Source organism: Pinus tabuliformis, chromosome Q (assembly GCF_031772625.1).
Source record: "Pinus tabuliformis cultivar Carrire ecotype Pingquan chromosome Q, CPIR1, whole genome shotgun sequence".
In the NCBI taxonomy this organism is placed as follows: domain Eukaryota; kingdom Viridiplantae; phylum Streptophyta; class Pinopsida; order Pinales; family Pinaceae; genus Pinus; species Pinus tabuliformis.
Genome location: NC_142296.1, coordinates 971,438,079 through 971,457,868, shown reverse-complemented (window position 1 = coordinate 971,457,868; position 19,790 = coordinate 971,438,079). Strand labels below are relative to the sequence as shown.

The window sequence follows — 19,790 nt, the reverse complement described above, 5'->3', positions numbered from 1 at the left end:
CCATGGTAAGGCGGAAAATTAAACCAACAACTTAACACTTAGGAGTGTCTTAACAATACAAATCATGTCTTCAAATGCATTCCACTTAAACAAATGAGTTTTTATATTTTTATTAATTTTTCATCAAGATTTCTTAATTTTTAATGTTTATTTCTTTACATAAAGCCATTTTTCATTACATGAGACAAGAAACGTGAGATTTATTTCTTCATTATTGAAATACATTTCAGTTTCTTTGTCTTTACATATAAACCACTCTTCATTACTTTCACTTTGAACGAGCATACAAAGTGGATCCATTTAACAAATTTGTGTGGACAACTTTCTTTCTTCTTGGTAGAGTATTTGGATTTTGCTCTATGTATGTGCATAATTATTTCCAAAGGAAATTTGTTTGTGTAATTGGCTTGCTTTTCCCTCCCTAAGTACTCAATCTGGTTGGGTAGAGAAGCATTGTCAAATGGTAGGGGATAGTCATGGTGGTTATTGCCTTGGTCAATAGAAAGCTTCGTAGATGCTTGGCCATCTATAGAGGTTTCTTAATTGTGGGTAATTAACTTACTCTAAAATGAAATAAGACATTCAATATGTTCCGTGTATTATAGATATAAACAAAACATCTAAAGAAAAGTAATTGCACAATGATCCAATCCAAGAAAACAAATTTTTCCACAAACCAATTAAGCCTTTCAACTTTTTCGGCTTATTTTCTCATATCAAACATTTGTGCAAGGTTTCAACCAATTAACATTTCATTGAGTATATATCTACAAATCAAGGATTTTGGGATCAAATCCCACAAAGCAATTCTATACCTGCTCTTCAAATTCCTTCAAGCTTTTGAAAGTAAAACCAATGAATTATCAATATAATTTTACAATAATAAAAAACAATTAGAAGGCCTTTAGCCAGCTCAAATTGCTCATCCGTTAGGCTTGAACCAACATCTCTTCTAGAGAAATTCAACAATTCTAATTTAATAATCCTATCGACCTCTCTTTGTACCTTTTGGGACAATTGCTAGTTTTACTTCCTATAGGTAGACGAGGGACTGCTATAAATAGGAAGGGACCCAAAAATGCTATTTTTAGAACTTTATATTTTTAGCAGTTTCACCTCTCACCCAATGTGGCCAATGACCTCACTGGCCAAGCTGTTATTTTTAGACATGCTATTTTTCGCAGGTCTATTTTTAGCACATTCTAAATTTAACATTTCTTGTTGCACATTTTTCAACAAGCCTTTCATATCTCATTGTATAGCTTTTAACACCATTGAATAACCTCCCTAAAGTAAAGGACACATGGGATGCAATTCATGTGTATTATCCCTAAATTCCATAGTTGTTTTGTTCTCTAATGTTATGTTAGTATTAGACAATCAAGATACATGTTATACTAGTGGAATTTTCAACCATAGGATGCTAAGGATTTGATTGTGTTTCCAACAAACAAGTCATCCTTCCTCCATTTGTTTGAAACATGTCCATGATTGATACAAAAATCAAGAATTCCATGAAGCCCAATGCAATCCTTTAAACGTTATAAGATACCAATGATTTTTTCTTTTTTAGTGGCTCCAATCCTTTTAATAAATTTTGAAACTTTATAATTAAAAATTATTGCCTTCAACTTTCAATGCATATCCTAGAAGTTCATATGATTTTATTTATAGACCTGCCACATACTACATGATCACTACTCCATGTAACTATTTATCATAGATCCACTCAACTTTTCTTGATAAAATTCCTCATATTGGATAAGAAAATATTAATATTTAACACTTTTTATGACCGGAACACCCCTCAAATATGATCTCATGTCGGGATGCACATGTTTAAAGGAATATGAAGTCCTCCAAAATAACTTTATATGACAATAACCCTCCATGGTTAATTCACTCATACTACTTGTGGGGTTGTAGGATCACTTAATAACCCATGCTTCCTTTGGAAGAAAGCCTTTGCACATTGATCACTTATGTAGACTCCCTTACATCCAATATGGACATCCTAAAGCACATGAGGTAGACCGTTCTCTATGCATTTGGATGACCCATATACTTGTATCATATTGCAATATTAAATTATAGTAGACAAACCAAAATTGGAATCCAACTAAGTATGTATACTTGGATCAATTCGACTTGAGGGACTCTCTTAAAATTTGAAAAATTGAAAAAAGATTTAGATGAGTCGATGTTTGAACTAAATACAACATAGTTACCGATGAAATGGGAACTATTACCTCAAAACGGGTACTTGAGCCCAAAAACCCAAGAAAACATGAAAAAACAACCCAAAAACGAAAATTGTTTATCCCAGAACAATGTTTTTTTTAAGGGTAAATTTTCAACATTTTTTTTTAATGGAAGTAAAAACCGTTTTTTTTTTTTAAAATGGATGAAAAAAACACCCCTAATTTTTTTTTGTTTATTTTGGAATAACAAAAAAAACCGGGTTACAATTTTGACATTGTTTAGCAATTAAGTTAAAGAGAAAATATCCGGACTTTGAAAAACTGCAAATTTCCAACAATTCTCGGATATGATGTTAAAGATAAAATATCATGTCTCGTGATAATTCCATCTATTTCTATCCATGTTGTTAAAGATAAACTATCTTGACTCTAAAAAACCTTGAAATTGTAATTGTTTTCGACCATAGCATTAAAGATAAAATATCATAATTTAGAAACAACTTAACATTTTGACAAATTTTCAGCCTTGTAATTAAAACCTTCAGTTTGTAACACATTTCAACCATGAAATTATGGACAAATTATATGATTAAAACAATTTTTAAAAATGAACAAGTAAATGAAAGATTCATTATTCCAAGGGTAATTTTTAGCAATTGAGTTAAAGATAAAATATTCGGACTTTGAAACATTGTAAAATTCCAACAATTCTCGGACATGATGTTAAAGATAAAATATCATGTCTCAAATTTTGATAATTCAAACTATTGCCATCCATGTTGTTAAAGATAAAATATCTTGACTCTGAAAAACCTTGAAATTGTAATTGTTTTCAACCATAGCATTAAAGATAAAACATCATAATTCAGAAACACCTTAACATTTTGACAAATTTTCAACCTTGTAATTAAAAACCTTCAGTTTGTAACACATTTCAACCAAGAAATTATGGACAAATTGTATGACTAAAACAATTTTAAAAAATGAACAAGTAAATGAAAGATTCATTATTCCAAGAATAATTTTTAGCAATGGAGCTAAAGATAAAATATCTTTGACTCTAAAAAACCTTGAAATTGTAATTGTTTTCAACCATAGCATTAAAGATAAAATATCATAATTCAGAAACACTTTAACATTTTGACAAAATTTCAACCTTGTAATTGAAAACCTTAAGTTTGTAACACATTTCAACCATGAAATTATGGACAAATTATATGACTAAAACAATTTTTAAAAATGAACAAGTAAATGAAAGATTCATTATTCCAAGATTAATTTTTATTTCAAAGGATAAAACTATAGTTCTTTTCAAATTTTAGCCTAAGACAACTTATCCTATTATAAGAGAAACCTAAAAATCGACCATCAAAATGAAGTGTTCTTTTTAATGAGGCATTAAAATTTCAACAATTTTAAAACTATCTTATACCAAATGATAACAATAAATAATATCATGGCAATATCACTATATAATTTAAAAAATCAACATTAATTTCTAATATTTATTTACTTTTAATCAAAATATCAACTTTCGTAGATTGAATATCACATATATTAAAGCATATAATCCAAAAAACATAGAAATGACCCATAACTTCATGTAAGATCATATGGAAGTCAAAAATATTTATTTCAAGTTACCATGCAAACATCTCTAAAGACATGAATTTCTTTTAATTAAAACATTAAATCCAACAAACATAGAAATGACTCATAAATTCATGTAAGATCATATGGAAGTCAAAATATTTATTTCAAGTTACCATGCAAACTTCATTTACATAAAATGTCTTAGACATTTATTCAAAATCATCCATAGGATTTGGCACACCATCAAAATCCACATCTTCAGATGAATGACTGGATGTAGATGAAGATGACCCATATTCTTCTCTTTCATCAACTAGAGCCCCATCTAAGTCAACATGCATGCCCACCATTTCAGGTTTCAAAAGTCTTCTAGATCTATGACTAGGTTCAGCAGACTCCCATCTCAACACTGTTCCTTCTGGTAGCAACTTCTTCAAAATATCTATGGTTTTGAAGTGAAGAGTTCCTCTCTTTGTTAAATTAAAGTGATAGACAAGTATGTCAACATCCTCCAATTTTAATAGGTCTGTGCGGTGACGATTTATATTTGTACCCTTTCTTTTTCTCTTTCTGCAAATTTGTTTATCAACTACCATCTCTGTATTGTACACACCATTGAATATGTAGGTATTTGTGGCATACCAATGTACCTCAACAACTGTAATATCTTTATTTTCTTTAATGAATTTTATAACCTTCGCAACCCAAAATGGATAGCTAAGTGGATCTCCATCAGCTAATACTAATATCATGCAACCCTCCTTAACATCCCACACATAACCCCTGTAAAGGTCTTCCATGGCTTCACATTGTGCACACGATCTTATAGAACCAATATATATTTCTCTTTCCTCTTCTTGTTGAGAATTAATAATGCCTTGAGATTGTTTTTGTTCAACAATGTGTCTTTCCTCCTATTCATTTGACATATTTTGAGGCCAAATAAATGTAGTCTTCAAAAGTGTATATTCATTTCCTCATATTGAGATGATATCACTTTGATCATTAAAAAAAGACTCCCACCAAACTGAATCAGCAACATCAAAGTAGTCATATGTATCTCTAATACATTTTATTATTTCTTCCAGACATTCAGAATAATTTATCTCTCTCTTATGCCTTCATGCATTATTGAGTTCAGCAACTGATTGTAATAATATTATCTCCGATGCAAGTATTGGATGATCTGGAATGAACTTCAAAAATGCTAAACCTAACGACGGCCCCCATTATGCAACAATTTAATACTTCTTGCCCGATATAAGTGTTTTGCCATCAATTTTTTTGATACGAAATTGATGCTGGAAGCTAATGTCATTAAGTTGTTCAATGCATTTCTCCTCACCATGTGATCCCAGAATAAACCTTCGCATGTTCATAGTTTCCTCAAGGACATGAAAAACAGGCTCTAGAATATACACTTTCTTAATACATTCAATTAATGATGGAAGGGTCCCAACATTCTTCCTCCTCAAGGTTACTGAAAAACGACTAAACATCTGATCAATATGGTCATGAGTGTGTCCAACAAGAAGGAAACCAACCTTTACCTTTTTAAAAATTCTCAATTGAACAAGCATGTTTAGATATCCAAAAAGAACTTGTTTTTTTATTTTCACAGCTTGTGTTGTCCAATTGCGGATCCAAAACTTCAGGAAGAATACCAAACCAATGAGAAAGCACATCATGGATTATATTTATGGTAATATTTGCATCATTATGAATATTTGGAGCTATGAAGTAAACCCTTGGCAACATCTTCCCATTAAAGACCATAAAACCAACCAAGTGAAACTGAATAAATTTTTCTTCCTGTAAATTTTTTGGTGTGTGGACAAAATGTGGCATAAGAGTTTTCTTTTGGTCCATACCATCAATTATCAAACGCAAATATTTATTTGGATTATCATAACACTTTTTTCTATGTTTATACAATTTTTGTCTTTCACTTGTTTGCTGATTGCGATGCTCTTGAAGTGCTTTGACAATGGAATCTACACATAAAATAAAAGAAATCTATTAATAAATATATTTTCATAGTTGATAACTATCCAATTTTTAAAAATAATGTTATGAATGCATACCTCTTTCTGCCCCTTGAAATTTATCTCTTTTTGATTTAAGAGAAGCACATGTACTGCAAATCCCCATCCTTGTCTTCTTAGGAATATGAACATTGTTGAATTCATTCCTCCATATCCTTGTAAAATATGAATATGTGATAAAATTACCATCTCCTTCAGCACCTTCTGCATATTCTCTATATAAGTTGTAGATTTCTCGTCTTGAGAAATTATCTGGAATATGTATTGTGTCTTTATTTGGCATACACTCTCCATGCTTTGAAAAGAAGTCTTTCATCCATGACATTGCAGTAATTGCTGATGGTCCAACCTCTCTTTTATAACGTACTTCTGAATAATATGTAGGGTCTTTTTCCAGTCTTTCTTGGATTCTTGACAAACGAAAATTACCAACTGAATGCAACATTTTGAAAGCCTTTCTACAGATCAATACATTCCCAATATGATAATCATAACCTGCCAATGTAGATTGCATGCAACCCACTAAAAATGAATTTTGCATGCTTTTATTCATTGACAAATATTTCTTCCTTTGCTCCAAAGCAAACTTGAAATCCATATGTTTCAAGCAATCCTTTCGACAACATTCACTTGAAATCAGATCACCAACAAAACTTCTACTTGTGAGATATTCTATCCTATCCCTTGTATAACTGGAATATTTTGGATTGATATGAAAAGGCCTACTCCTACTCCTAGATACAATATTTTCTTGCAACGTCATTTCATTATTATCTGCAAAATCATTTTCATCATCAGTAGGAGGAATATTATATTGACGAAGATAGTTAGAAAATTCATCACCACCATTGCTTGGAAAATATTCATTACCATCCTCACATGAAGGGAATTCTTCACTACCAACATCTTCGCTTTTGAAATCTTGACTCAGATGAAATTCTTCACCATCTTCATCCCTACTTTTGAAACACTCAGAGAAAATGCATTATTGACATTTGTGCCTCTAAAATTATCATTTGCAAGAAACTCTTCATGCTCCCCTTCATCACTGGTGCCCGCATAATCCTTAAGATTATGACTAGTTGGAAAATATGACTCTCTATTCATGGTCAAATTATCATTTGCACGAAATTCTTCATCCTCCCCTTCATTAGTGGTGGTTTCATAATCCTTGGAATTAGGAACAAGTGGAAACTTTGAATTTCTATTTAATGGAAATTCTTCATCCTCCCCTGCGTCAGTGGTGCTCTCATAATCCTTAGGATTAGAACTAAGTGGAAACTTTGAATCTCTATTTACTGGAAATGATTCATCCTTGCCCTCTCCTTCATCAATGGTGCTCTCATAATCCTTAGGATTAGGAATATGTGGAAACTTTGACTCTGCAAATTCTTCATCCTCCTCTTCATCAATGGTGCTCTCATAATCCTTAGGATTAGGAATATGTGGAAACTCTGACTCTGCAAATTCTTCCCCCCCTTCATCAGTGGTGCTCTCATTATCCTTAGGTTTATGAATATGTGGAAACTTTGACTATGCAAATTCTTCACCCCCCACCGCCCGACCCCCCTCCCCCCTTCATCAGTGTTGCTCTCATAATCCTTAGGATTGATACTATGTGGAAACTTTGACTCTACAAATTCTTCATCCCCCCCTTCATCAGTGCTGCTCTCATGATCCTTAGGATTAGGACTATGTGGAAAATTTGAATTTGAAAATTCTTCATCCTCCATTCATCAGTGGTGTTCTCATAATCCTTAGGATTAGGAGGAAGTGGAAATGTTGACTCTGCAAATTCTTTGTCCCCCCTTTCATCAGTGGTGCTCTCATAATCCTTATGATTAGGAGGAAGTGGAAACTTTGACTCGGGAAATTCTTCATCACCCCCTTCATAAATGCTACTCTCATAATTCTTAGGATTAGGACTGTGGAAACTTTGAATCTGGAAATTCTTCATCCCCCCCTTCATCAATGGCGCTCTCATAATCTTTAGGATTAGGAGGAAGTGGAAAAATTGACTCTCTATTCACATGAAATTCTTTTTGCTGCCCTTCATCAATGTTGCTGTCATAATCTTTATGATTAAGACCAAGTGCAAAATTTGTCTCTCTATTCATAGTGAAAGAATTCCTATTACATTCATCAAAATGAATAGAGTTGTTGCATGACGAAGATGTCGATGCTAAAGAAAGAAAAACTTCACTATCAGAAGAATCCATGACCTTCAACCAAAAGATGTCAAATGATACAAATGCAATCTCTCCCAACTTAGAGATTGAGAATTTCCCTCTAATGTTTTCCCCACAAAATTTTTCGCTGAAAATTTTCCCTCCAAAGTTTGCCCCCAAAAACTTTCGCTGAAAAGTTTCCCTCCAAAAATTTCATTTTTAAATATTTCCCTCCAAATTTTCATCTATAATTTACTTGAAAACATATTATTAAACTTTTGGTTTTGGAAAATTTCACCCTAGTTTCTATTCAAAATATTGATAGAAACTCAAAATAATTTTTCTATTTAAATTATTTAACATTGACTATGTAAGTAAATTAATTTTTATAAATAATATTTTTTTTAATCCCATAATGAATGAAAACTAACCTAAAGCTATAATATTAACTATAGATATATATATATATATATATATTTTTTTTTTAATCCCACATTCAAGGAACGATAAATCATTCCCACAATCATCGCTATAAAATAAAATTCATCGTTTCTATTTGTTAGAAAATTATATATTATAGAGGAATGAAACATATAAAATATTGCAAAACTGTAAACACAGAAAACACATAAAACACATAAAACAAGAGAGACATAGATATACGTGGTTCACCCAATTTGGGCTACGTCCACGGAGAAACAGCCAGTCCTTCCTTTTATATTATCCAGCAAACTGAAGAGATATAACTTATAGTAGATCTGCTATAATTTCCTCTTCGCTATCACACAATCTCCTCTCTCTTTCTCACTTAGAATACAAATCTACATAGACGCAATACAATTCCCTCATATATAGTGACGGGTTGCCTTCTAGGGCAAAAAACCCTAAATTAAACATAACTTCTACCTTCAGATCTCCGCCTAGTGAACGACCCAGATTGACCATGAAATTACGACATTTTACAAGACAATTTTACATCTATTTTTAGCTTCGGCGGTGCTACCCCCGATCCCCTGCCAAGGGGTGGCTCCCAACCCCCCTTGCAGTGTACATTTTATGGGCGAAGTTGCCGCGACATTACGAACTGGGGTCCAATGTGGTGATACCTCTAAATAAAAAAGATAATCACGCTCCACACCCAACAATATTCATCACATCACATCAAGCCTTCTGGGTTTTGTTAAAAAGTTTGGAGCGATTTTGCGGAGGAATTGCGAAGGAGCTAAATTGTCATAGATCACACATTCAACGAGAGTTTTACACATTTTAAAGGTTAGTTTTGTTTCTATCTCGACTATTTACAGATGAATTTGGGGAAATTTTGTGTTTTTACGGGAAAAACCACATAAAAACTCTTTCTTTTTTTTTAAATATTTTTATAGGGACGAAAAGGAAAAAAAAACAAAAATTTGTAGGAATTTTAGGAGAAAAAATTGTATATATATATATTAGGGTTTTGAAATGAAAAACGTGTGTTACTTTTTTTTTTTTTTTTTTTTGAATTTCACTTGGGGAGCATTAAAATTATTGGATGGAAAAAAAATTGTTCAATTAGAAAAAAAAAACACATTTATTTTTTTGTTATATATTTGTAATTTTTTAATTGAAATTATATTTAGTAAACAATATTAATAATTTATTTTTTTTAATTCTTATTTCGTTTGTTATTATTTTTTTTAAATTAAAATATATATGTTTGAAAATATTTGAAAGTTCTAATTTAAAGAAAATATTTGGATTTTTTATATGTTTTTTTAATTATTAAAAAATAATTTATAACAATAAAATTATTAAGGAGTTTAGACTTCTGTGATCCATAACATTGTATAGATAATCTTCGGCAAAATCACATAACCAATATTTTGTCGACGCGTTTCGAACCAACCAGTGTGGTTCATCGTCAGGACAAGTTGAAGAACCAATCCGGCTTAGCTTGATTAAATAGAGCCGGATTGGTTCTTCAACTTGCCCTGACGATGAACCACACTGGTTGGTTCGAAACGCGTCGACAAAATATTGGTTATGTGATTTTGCCGAAGATTATCTATACAACAATAAAATTATTATTTTTTTGGTTTTAAATTAATTTGGTTTTATTATTAAATATTAAAAAAAATTATAAAAAAGGGTTGTCCGGATTTAAACATGAACGCAATAAAATACAGAGATAACCATAAATACAGATATGCAGTGGAAATAATACTTCATTTCATTACTGTAAAATACTGAAATATTCTTACAAATAGAAATGGAAAGAAACCAGTTAGGGCGATGGTAGCTTATCTCTGAGGAGAGATGTGGCGGCTACATGCCTCTGAACTGTTTTGAACTGTGTTACAATGAGGCTCGAAGGCCTATTTATTATTGAGAAACAATGTAAAACCCTTAACATTCCGAAATCTAACCCTAGAAGATGAAACGCCAAATTGTGGGCCCCGTTTGGGTAAATTGATACATCAATTTCCCGGGGTCGTAACTTTGGCATACGATCTCCGTTTGACGCGTACAATAGCTCGTTAGAAAGATCTATCCGAGCACTACCACTTTGGAACAAAAACATGGGTCCATGGGTCCATGGACCCATGTTGCCTCCGATTTCCCAAAAAAACGTCGTTTAGGGCCTCAAAACGGCTCCGGAAGTTCAGGACCCGAAAAACTGCTAAAAATAGTAAATTGTGCTACAATTTAGGAAACTGAAAAGACTGAAAGAGACAGTTGTGGGGGTCCAAATGGGATAGGTGGGTGGCCACCAACATCCACCTGGATCATTCCTCCCCCCTTACGAAGCAATGGTCCCCATTGCGTTGAGTTCCTCCCTGAGATGAGGAAGCTTCTGCTGAGTTGGTTCTCTGGTGAGCTGTTCTGCAATCTCTGATGTGTCCAGAAATGGTGGAAAGCATGGTCGACGATGGTCCACATTGAACACTCGATGCAAGCGAAGGAATGGAGGAATGCTGTGCTTCAAAGCATTGTTGCCCATAGCCTTGGTACTGGTGTAAGGACCATGTCGGAGTGGTCTGAGTTTCTGATGGGTTCTGGTAAGGCGTTCTCTCTGTCGATGCAAGTAGGCTTTGTTGCCCACCTGAAACTTGTGTATTACCCCTGTGGGTGAGGAGAAGTTGTTCCTATGTTTTGTCATGACTGTATCCCTTTGTTGCTGCTGTTGCATGGAGGAACCCTTCGCGGGGGCCATGGATGTAGCAACGATCTTTCCCATACAGATGAATTTCTTGGTCTGGGAGATGAGCTTGTTGCCTTTCTTAGCGGTGATCAAAGATGTGGCGGTAGGTGGGGCTACCTCCGGTATCCTGTATAATGAATTATTCAAAGAAATAATGACAGCACGAGGCCTGGACTCATACACAGCATGTCGCCTCCACAAGTATGGTTGGCCTAATAATACATCACAAACATCCAGAGGTGTAACATCACACAATACCTCGTCTGTGAAGGGTTTGATGCTGTATGGAAGGCGGCACTGCCGGCGAACTTTCAGATCTCGTCCTTCGTGAAGCCACCCGATACTGTACGGCTGCGGGTGCGGTGTAGTCGGTAGGCCCAACCGCTTCACGACCTCTGCTGAAATGAGGTTCTTTTGGCTGCCACTGTCAACAATGAATTGCAACGGCGAACCCTTCACCCACATCTGTGAGTGGAAAAGACGCTCCCCCTCTTCTATATCTGTAGGTTCATTCTTCTGGATCTTGGCAGTGGCAACAGTGGCACTGGGATCCGCATCAATGATCTGCTTCCCTTTGCCATTCCCCTTGTCAGGTTCTGGCTCAGGGTCAGAACATGCATCTGATTCGGAAGCCTTCAACTCGGCCACCAGTGACTGCTTGGTCCGACACTCACTTGTGTTATGAGTGGGACTCTTGTGGAACTCACACCACTTCCCCATGTCCTTCTTCGGCTTCGTGGTATTGTTCTTTTCTTGTGGCTTCGACGGGTTGTCTTGGGTCACCCCGCCTTGGCTTTGTCCTTTGGGCTTCGGATTTGCAGATCCAAAGTATCGCTTCTTCTGTTTGAACTTTTGTTCAATTTTGACAGTATATCGGTATGCTGTGCCGAGTGAGGAGATGTTCAAGAACCCCATCTCTTCCTGGATGTATCTGTGTAGGCAGCCACGGTATTTGAGTACCAGATGCAGCTCAGTATCTTTGATACCCAACTGTGTGCGAAGGGTATGAAAAATGTTTGTGAACTCCGGCATACCTTGGTCTCGTCCCTGCCGCAGTGTGGTCCATTTGATGTATTTGTCCTCATAGCTTCCGACAAGGTAGTATTGCTCCTTGATGGCATTCCGGAAGTCATTCCAAGTGGGTGCGGCTGAAAATAGTGAGCCTGTACTTTCATCCTTCTGCTCGCAGTAGGTTTCCCACCAGTCCTTGACATGGGGGGCTGCTTTGAGAAGAGCGAAAACAATCTTTTCCCGACTTGAAAATTCATGAATAGAAAAATACCCATCTAGCAGATTTAACCATTTATCTACGACATCTGCGTCTATTTGACCCTCAAAGATGGGGATTTCAAAATTAACTTGTACCTTAAACGGTGTGGCGTTTCCAGAGTCACTGTTGGAAGCCGATGCGTCACCTCTGGGTAGCCGCTGAAGGATCTCCGCAAAGCTATCCATCATCGCGTTCCTTTGCCGCTCGAGCGCTTCTTCGAGCAAGATTTTGATAGGATCTCCTGCCCCCTCGTCTTTCTTCTCATCCGCCATGGGAGGCCGTCGAGATTTGCGAGGCTGGTCTTGCAAAGGTTCGACCAGTTCAAGCCCTAACTCCTTATATCCCGACCTCGTTGGGGACATGCAAAGAAAAACAGAGAAAAAACAGACCGCTCCGATACCACTTATCTGGATTTAAACATGAACACAATAAAATACAGAGATAACCATAAATACAGATATGCAGCGGAAATAATACTTCATTTCATTACTGTAAAATACTAAAATATTCTTACAAATAGAAATGGAAAGAAACGAGTTAGGGCGATGGTAGCTTATCTTTGAGGAGAGATGTGACGGCTACATGTCTCTGAACTGTTCCGAACTGTGTTACAATGAGGCTCGAAGGCCTATTTATTATTGAGAAACAATGTAAAACCCTTAACATTCCGAAATCTAACCCTGGAAGATGAAACGTCAAATTGTGGGCCCCGTTTGGGTAAATTGGTACATCAATTTCCCGAGGTCGTAACTTTGGCATACGATCTCCGTTTGACGCGTACAATAGCTCGTTAGAAAGATCTATCCGAGCACTACCACTTTGGAATGGCAACATGGCATGGACCCATGTTGTCCCCATGTTGCCTCCGATTTCCCAAAAAACGTCGTTTAGGGCCTCAAAACGGCTCCGAAAGTTCAAGACCCGAAAAACTGCTAAAAATAGTAAATTGTGCTACAATTTAGGAAATTGAAAAGACTGAAAGAGACAGTAGTGGGGGTCCAAATGGGATAGGTGGGTGGCCACCAACATCTACTTGGATCAAAGGGCCTTTTTTGTTTTGTTTTTATTTTAAATTTAATATTATAATTATTTGTTTTGTTTTTATTTTAATTCGTTTTTTATTTAAAATCCTAATTTTAATTATATATATATATATAGTTTTTATTCCATTTTTTTTAATTTAAAATTAAAATTAAAATTTTATATTTTTTTGTTTTTTATTTATTTATTTATTTAAATTTATAATTATAATTTTATAATTGTTTTTTATTTTATTTTTTTATTATTTAAAATTACAATTTTATTTTTATAATTGTTTATTTAAATTTATAATTGTAAATTTATTATTTTATTTTATTTAAATTAAATTTTTATTTTATTTTTTATTTATAATTGCAAATTTAATTAAAAAACAATTTAAAAAAATGTGGGCTTGGCCCTTTGGCCATTGGCAAGGGGCCGGGTGGTCGGAAGGAGTTGTGTGCAGCACCTTGCGGCTTTTTGGCCCCTGGTTGGGGGCTTGGGTAAGCAGAGGGCGATTACATGCAACACCTCTCCACCCGCCTAGGCCCCCAGCGAGCGACCAAACAACCGGGCCCAATTTTTTTATTTTATTTTATTTTTTATTTTATTTATTTTATTATTTTTTTTAAATTAAAATATTTATGTTATTTAAAAAATAAAATTAAAATTTTAATAATAAAACTATTATAAGATATATATAATGATGATATATAATTTTTAATTTTATTTAAAAAAATAAAATTAAAATTTTAATAATAAAACTATGATAATATATATATATATATATATATATATATATATATATATATATATATAATCACATTAGATCTTAGTTTCACAATCTTTGTTACAATATTGACCTTCCTAGCCTTTTATAATGTCAAAATTATAGTGAGCTCAGGAGGCTTCTCTCCAAGCTTTTTGAGCAGAGGAATAAAATCTTAAATCAAAATAGATAATTTATTTCTTTAGGTCCGATAGACCATTATTTGGTCTGAGCGGATGTTAACCACCACCATCATCATCATCATCATATATATATATATATATATATATATATATATATATATTGTGATTTAATTTTAATAATAAATTATTAATAAAATTTTAAAATAATAAAAAATATTATAAATAAAATTTTAATATAAATTTATAAATAATATTTTTATAAAATTTTAAAATAATTTTATTAACCAATTTTAAATAATAATAATTTTTTTTAATATAATTTTATTAATATATATATATTTTATAAAATTTAAATATAATAAAAAAAAATTGTATATATATAATTGTTGATTTTACTAATTTTAAATTGAATATCTATCATATATATATAATTTGTTAATTATAATTTGTTGATTTTAATAATTAAAAATTTAAGATATATTTGATTTTAATAATTTAAAATTTAATATATAATATTTTTTAATGTGTTGATTTAATAATTAAAAATTTAATATATAATATTTTTTTATTTTTATTTTTATTTTTATTATATATATTTGGTTGGTTTTAATAATTTAAAATTTAATATATAATTATATTTTTATAAAAATGTAGATATAAATCATTTGAAATTGTTTGTTTATTTGTTTATAATTTATATTTAATAATTATTTTTTAATAATTTTAAAAACATATAAAAAAAATTGTGTATAATAATTTCTTTATAACTTTGTAGATATAAAATCTATAATTTTTTAAAAAAATTATATATAATTTAAATTATTTTTATATTTAGATAACAATTATAGTGTCATTTTTATTTACTAAGTAATATATATGGTTTTTTGATTAACTAATTTACATGTTTATATATATATATATATTTGTTTTTCAGGAAGATGGCATCAAGGAAGGTCTCTGTGAATATGTCTAGAACAAAGACAACAATTCCATTATCTAAAGTTGCAGGTGGACACGTTTTGAAGATTGTCGAACATACCGGAACTAAGAAACAACGTAAAAGCCAATCCACTGGCCCATCAAGTGCGCCAAAGATTATTTATGAATGAATGAATTCATGAGAAATAAATAAAACAAATTATACATGGCATGTTAGAGATGTTGAATCTGATGATAGTACACATCTCTATTTATATTGTGGTATGATTTATTTGGGTGAAACTTATGAGGTGATAGATAGAGTACGAGACATATGTTTGGTGCCAAATTCAAACACTGTTTATGTTCTTGCAAAATTTCCCAAGTCACATGAAAATGTTAGATATCTTCTCTCAAAGAACAAGTCTGACACAGATGAAGAATCTACACCATTGTGTGAAGAAATCTCATCCAACATTTCAAATAACATTGTAAGTATGCTTATTTATATTTATGTGTAAAGTATTATTGTAATGATCATTAATTTTTTTTTTTTTAATTAAAAATAAAAAATTAATGATCATTACAATAATACATTTGAGTGCATGGTCACGCGGCCGGGGATGACGGTTTTCTCGCACCCGGTGCGCGTTCGAGCCCATTTGTAGCGCTGCCACAGCAACATATGATGTATTAATTGAGGATTGATTGTGATGTGATGGTTGTACATAATGTATATTGAATATTGGGCCTTATACAGCTTCTTAAGGGGACCTCGCCCTCCCCATTTTAAAATTAAAAATGATCATTAAATTTTTTATAGATGATTGATCATTGACATATTGTATTTTCTTTGATAGGATTTTGCTGAGAGTCTTTCAATGATGCATGAGGGTATTTATTATATGGAACCAAATATTATGCATCTGATCAACAATTTCTATATAGAGTTAGAACAAGAAAAGAGAATGAAGCAAAAATCAACAATCCATGACACTGCAATGGTACATGTAGGGGATCAACAAAGAATCCATACGGTGGGTTAATCTAACAAAGGTAAACATGTTTATTTTGAAGATGTGGCAGTTGTAGCTTAAAAATATGTTTCCATTAGTGAGGAGGAGGTTAGAACTATTGTTGAAAAGGAGAAAATAAATAAAACGCCGAAAAGAAAAATGCTCATGGATGTCCACTTGATGACGAGGAGATTATTTCTGTAGAATAAGATATGTTAACTAGGAAGAAGAAGAAATAAAAAATTGGCGAATCTGTTAAAATCATAAGCAACAATCAAGAACAAAGTGAAAGTTCTAAAGGCATCAAAGAAATCATAACATCAGGTGTTGATTTAGAGGATGACATTATGAAAACAAAACAAAATTCCATTCAGAATCACTTGAGGAAGAATAAATTAATTAATGGTGGCAAAATATTTGAGCTTAATGTCACCCAATTCTATAGGTTAGATGAAGGACAATCTCAATATCAAATTAGAAAGGCACATCACCTACATGTCCATAATTAGAAAACATTGTTCATGTACAATCCATATGCACATGTGGTGGCTTATGCAGTTTTTGTTGATCCAAATCAAGTTCCCAATAAGGAGACATTTGACAGGACACGATGTTTTGACTACAGATATTATGTAATTGGAGGGAACCATTTAGCAGAAGCCAAAAGACAATTGATCGAAGAATATCTTGGAAACTATCTTTTTGAAATAGTGAAATGCATTATTTATGCTGGTTTAACAAAAATAGAGGCAAAGTTATTGGCATGGGATCATAATGCAGATAATGAGTATAAAATGTCTATGACTTTCGTCTAAAGGGTCAGATTTATTCATAATGAATTTTTAGAAAAATGTGGTGGGGATAAGACAAAGACTAGTTTAAGCTTTTGGGAGGAATGTTGTATGGAAAGAGGTTATCAAATTGAGGATAGAATCAAATCAATTTAAATTCAGAACTATTCATATGCTTATATAACATTTTACAATTGGCATTTCGAATAGGGGAGATATGGGAATTGATATATGACATTTTCGAATTGTGAGAGAATATTGCCATAAAAAATCAAAAGGTTAAAAGGTCTAAACCCATAATATGTACCAACAGTAAGACAGGTCCTGAAATGAAACAACTTCCAAATGATATGACTATCACACCTTGGAGAACAATGCAAGGTGTAAAAGATGACAAACTAGTCAAATCATTATTATGTAGTGTGAAGTCAGGTGAATTTTCATTGGAGGAAATGTGCTCGGAATTTCAAAAGTAAGTTTGTTGAATTACTTTTACTTTTTCTTGGATTATAATTTTCTTTTAAATATAACATATTGTTATTGGTATTATTTGTTATACATATCACTATATTAACAATTTTTACTTTATTTATTCAGTCATAAGATTTATATGAAAATACAAGAACATATGGTTAAAATGTTGAATGAAGAGAGTTGGAATGATGTTGTACTCAACTACCCAAAATCAAGTTCTACAACAACACTTAAAGATTTCTATCTTGCATTAAAAAAGGTATGTTGATTTTTACATTCATTTTATTCATATACTTTTTTATTTTATTATATTATTTATACTTATATTTATTTTTTTCATTAAAGATGTCGAAGAAGGATGCGAATGGAGTACCAAATACTTTCATAAGTTTCATTGAAAAAATTAAGTTGGAAAGGTTGAAAAAGCAACGTCTGAGGAATGTTGAACTTGATCCTACTCTTACTCATTTCATTTGGAATGGGCCAGACACTATCCAATCTCAAATAATACAAGGTGACTGTGAAGACATTGCAAAACTCATACCTAAAAGGGAATATGCCCTGGTTATTGCAGACATTCCTCATCGTTTCTATTTCCCAAACATTGAATATGATAATGAGCCTTACACTTATCAAGCTTTTAATAAAGTGGTTATAGGCTTTCAAGAAGTCACAACATCACCAATCTGGAGATTTTTGACATTTCATTCAGACACACAATTTGCATTGTTATTAACAAGCTTCAAAATCAAACTCAAGGATGTGACTTACATGGTAAGACATTGAAATTGTATGTTTGATTAATGTAATTTTTCTTTTTCTTTTTATGTACAAGTGGATTGAACTTTTACTATGTCGTGTTACATGAAAAAGTCAAATCTTATTTCTTCTAGAGATCAACCAATTACAAGTGATTGTGAGTTCATCCATGTTGAATGTTGGGCAAAAGATGATAACTATAAGTCCATTCTTCTAAACCAAGTAAATGGAAAGAGTCATAGCCAAGTACTGGTTCATTATGCTATCGTAAAAAAGTTAACATATAAGGATAAAGATGCAAAATAGGAGATATTTAACATTTATCAAAAACCACAAACATTGATTAACTATCTTATAGATTTATGTTCAAATGAAAGAGATTGGGTTTTGGATTTATTTTCAAGTTCAGGTAAGTTTTATTATATAAAATTGAATTTTAATATTTTATGTTTTTGTTTTTATGTGTTTATACTAATTTACTTATTGTTTTTGTGTTTGATAATTAGGTACAACACTAGCATGTTGCCTACAAAAAGGAAGAAATTGCATTGCGATTGAAAGAGACCCACTACAATGCAATTTTATTCAACAAAGAATTAATGCTTTTCAATTTCTTCCAGATGCAATGCAAGAAGTTGGTTTGAGGAAATGAGATTTTAATGAATCACATGTGGCAAAAAAGGCAAAGGAACCTCAACCACCATTATATGGAATGATTGGAAAATGACACTTTGAGAGATTTGCAGACATGAAAGATCCATTAGACGAGGAAAATGAGGAAACTCAAACATTGCGGAAAAAGAAAATAATGACACTGATGAAGATGATGAACATGGATTATATGAGATTCTTGATGACATTTAAGTTATGATTGCAAATCAAACTCAATTTTGAGAGATCTTTATTAGTTTTACTTGTAATATTTTGACTTTGAAATTTTTTGAGAAAAATAAACATTTGATTATTGTTGTTATATGTTCAATATTTGTATTCTCTGATTTTCACTTTAATTTTTATGTGAATCTTTTTTTTTTTTTTTTTTTTTTTTTTTTGTAAAAAACCTGTGATTACTATTACTTTTTAACATAAAATTCATAAAAAATGCTATTTTTAAAAGTTTTTTTTGCTAGGATTTTCCCATAAGAATCGTTTATTTGACATGTCATTTTTGACAAAAATTCTGAAAATATGTATTTTTTTCATTATATTTATATATCAAATTTGTGTGTGTGTGTTTTTTTTGTCAATTGTTTAAAATTATTGTGTTTTAGTGACAATTATTTGATGTCCATTGAAATATTAATCAACACTACATAAACATATAGAAAATAGTAACTTTAAAATATTGACCATTTTTTTGTTTTTTATTTTTTTAACTGCGCGAAAAAATTAAGATTCCATTACAAACAAAATTGAAAAGAAAAATGAAAACACACAAACAC

General features: G+C 32.1%; 1 long non-coding RNA gene across 4 annotated transcripts in view; it reads left to right on the top strand.

Annotated features, from left to right (window-relative positions):
- LOC149222719 (uncharacterized) overlaps positions 1-19,228 on the top strand; it is a 138,248-nt gene extending 119,020 nt beyond the window's left edge. Inside the window, exon 4 of one of the 4 annotated variants that reach the window (XR_016248920.1) lies at positions 18,855-19,228. This is a non-coding gene — a long non-coding RNA (uncharacterized LOC149222719). Of the gene's footprint in view, positions 1-15,324; positions 15,369-18,854 lie in introns of those variants that run through there. The other 3 variants (XR_016248918.1, XR_016248919.1, XR_016248922.1) reach the window with 3 other exon arrangements.
- Positions 19,229-19,790: the final 562 nt, after the last annotated feature.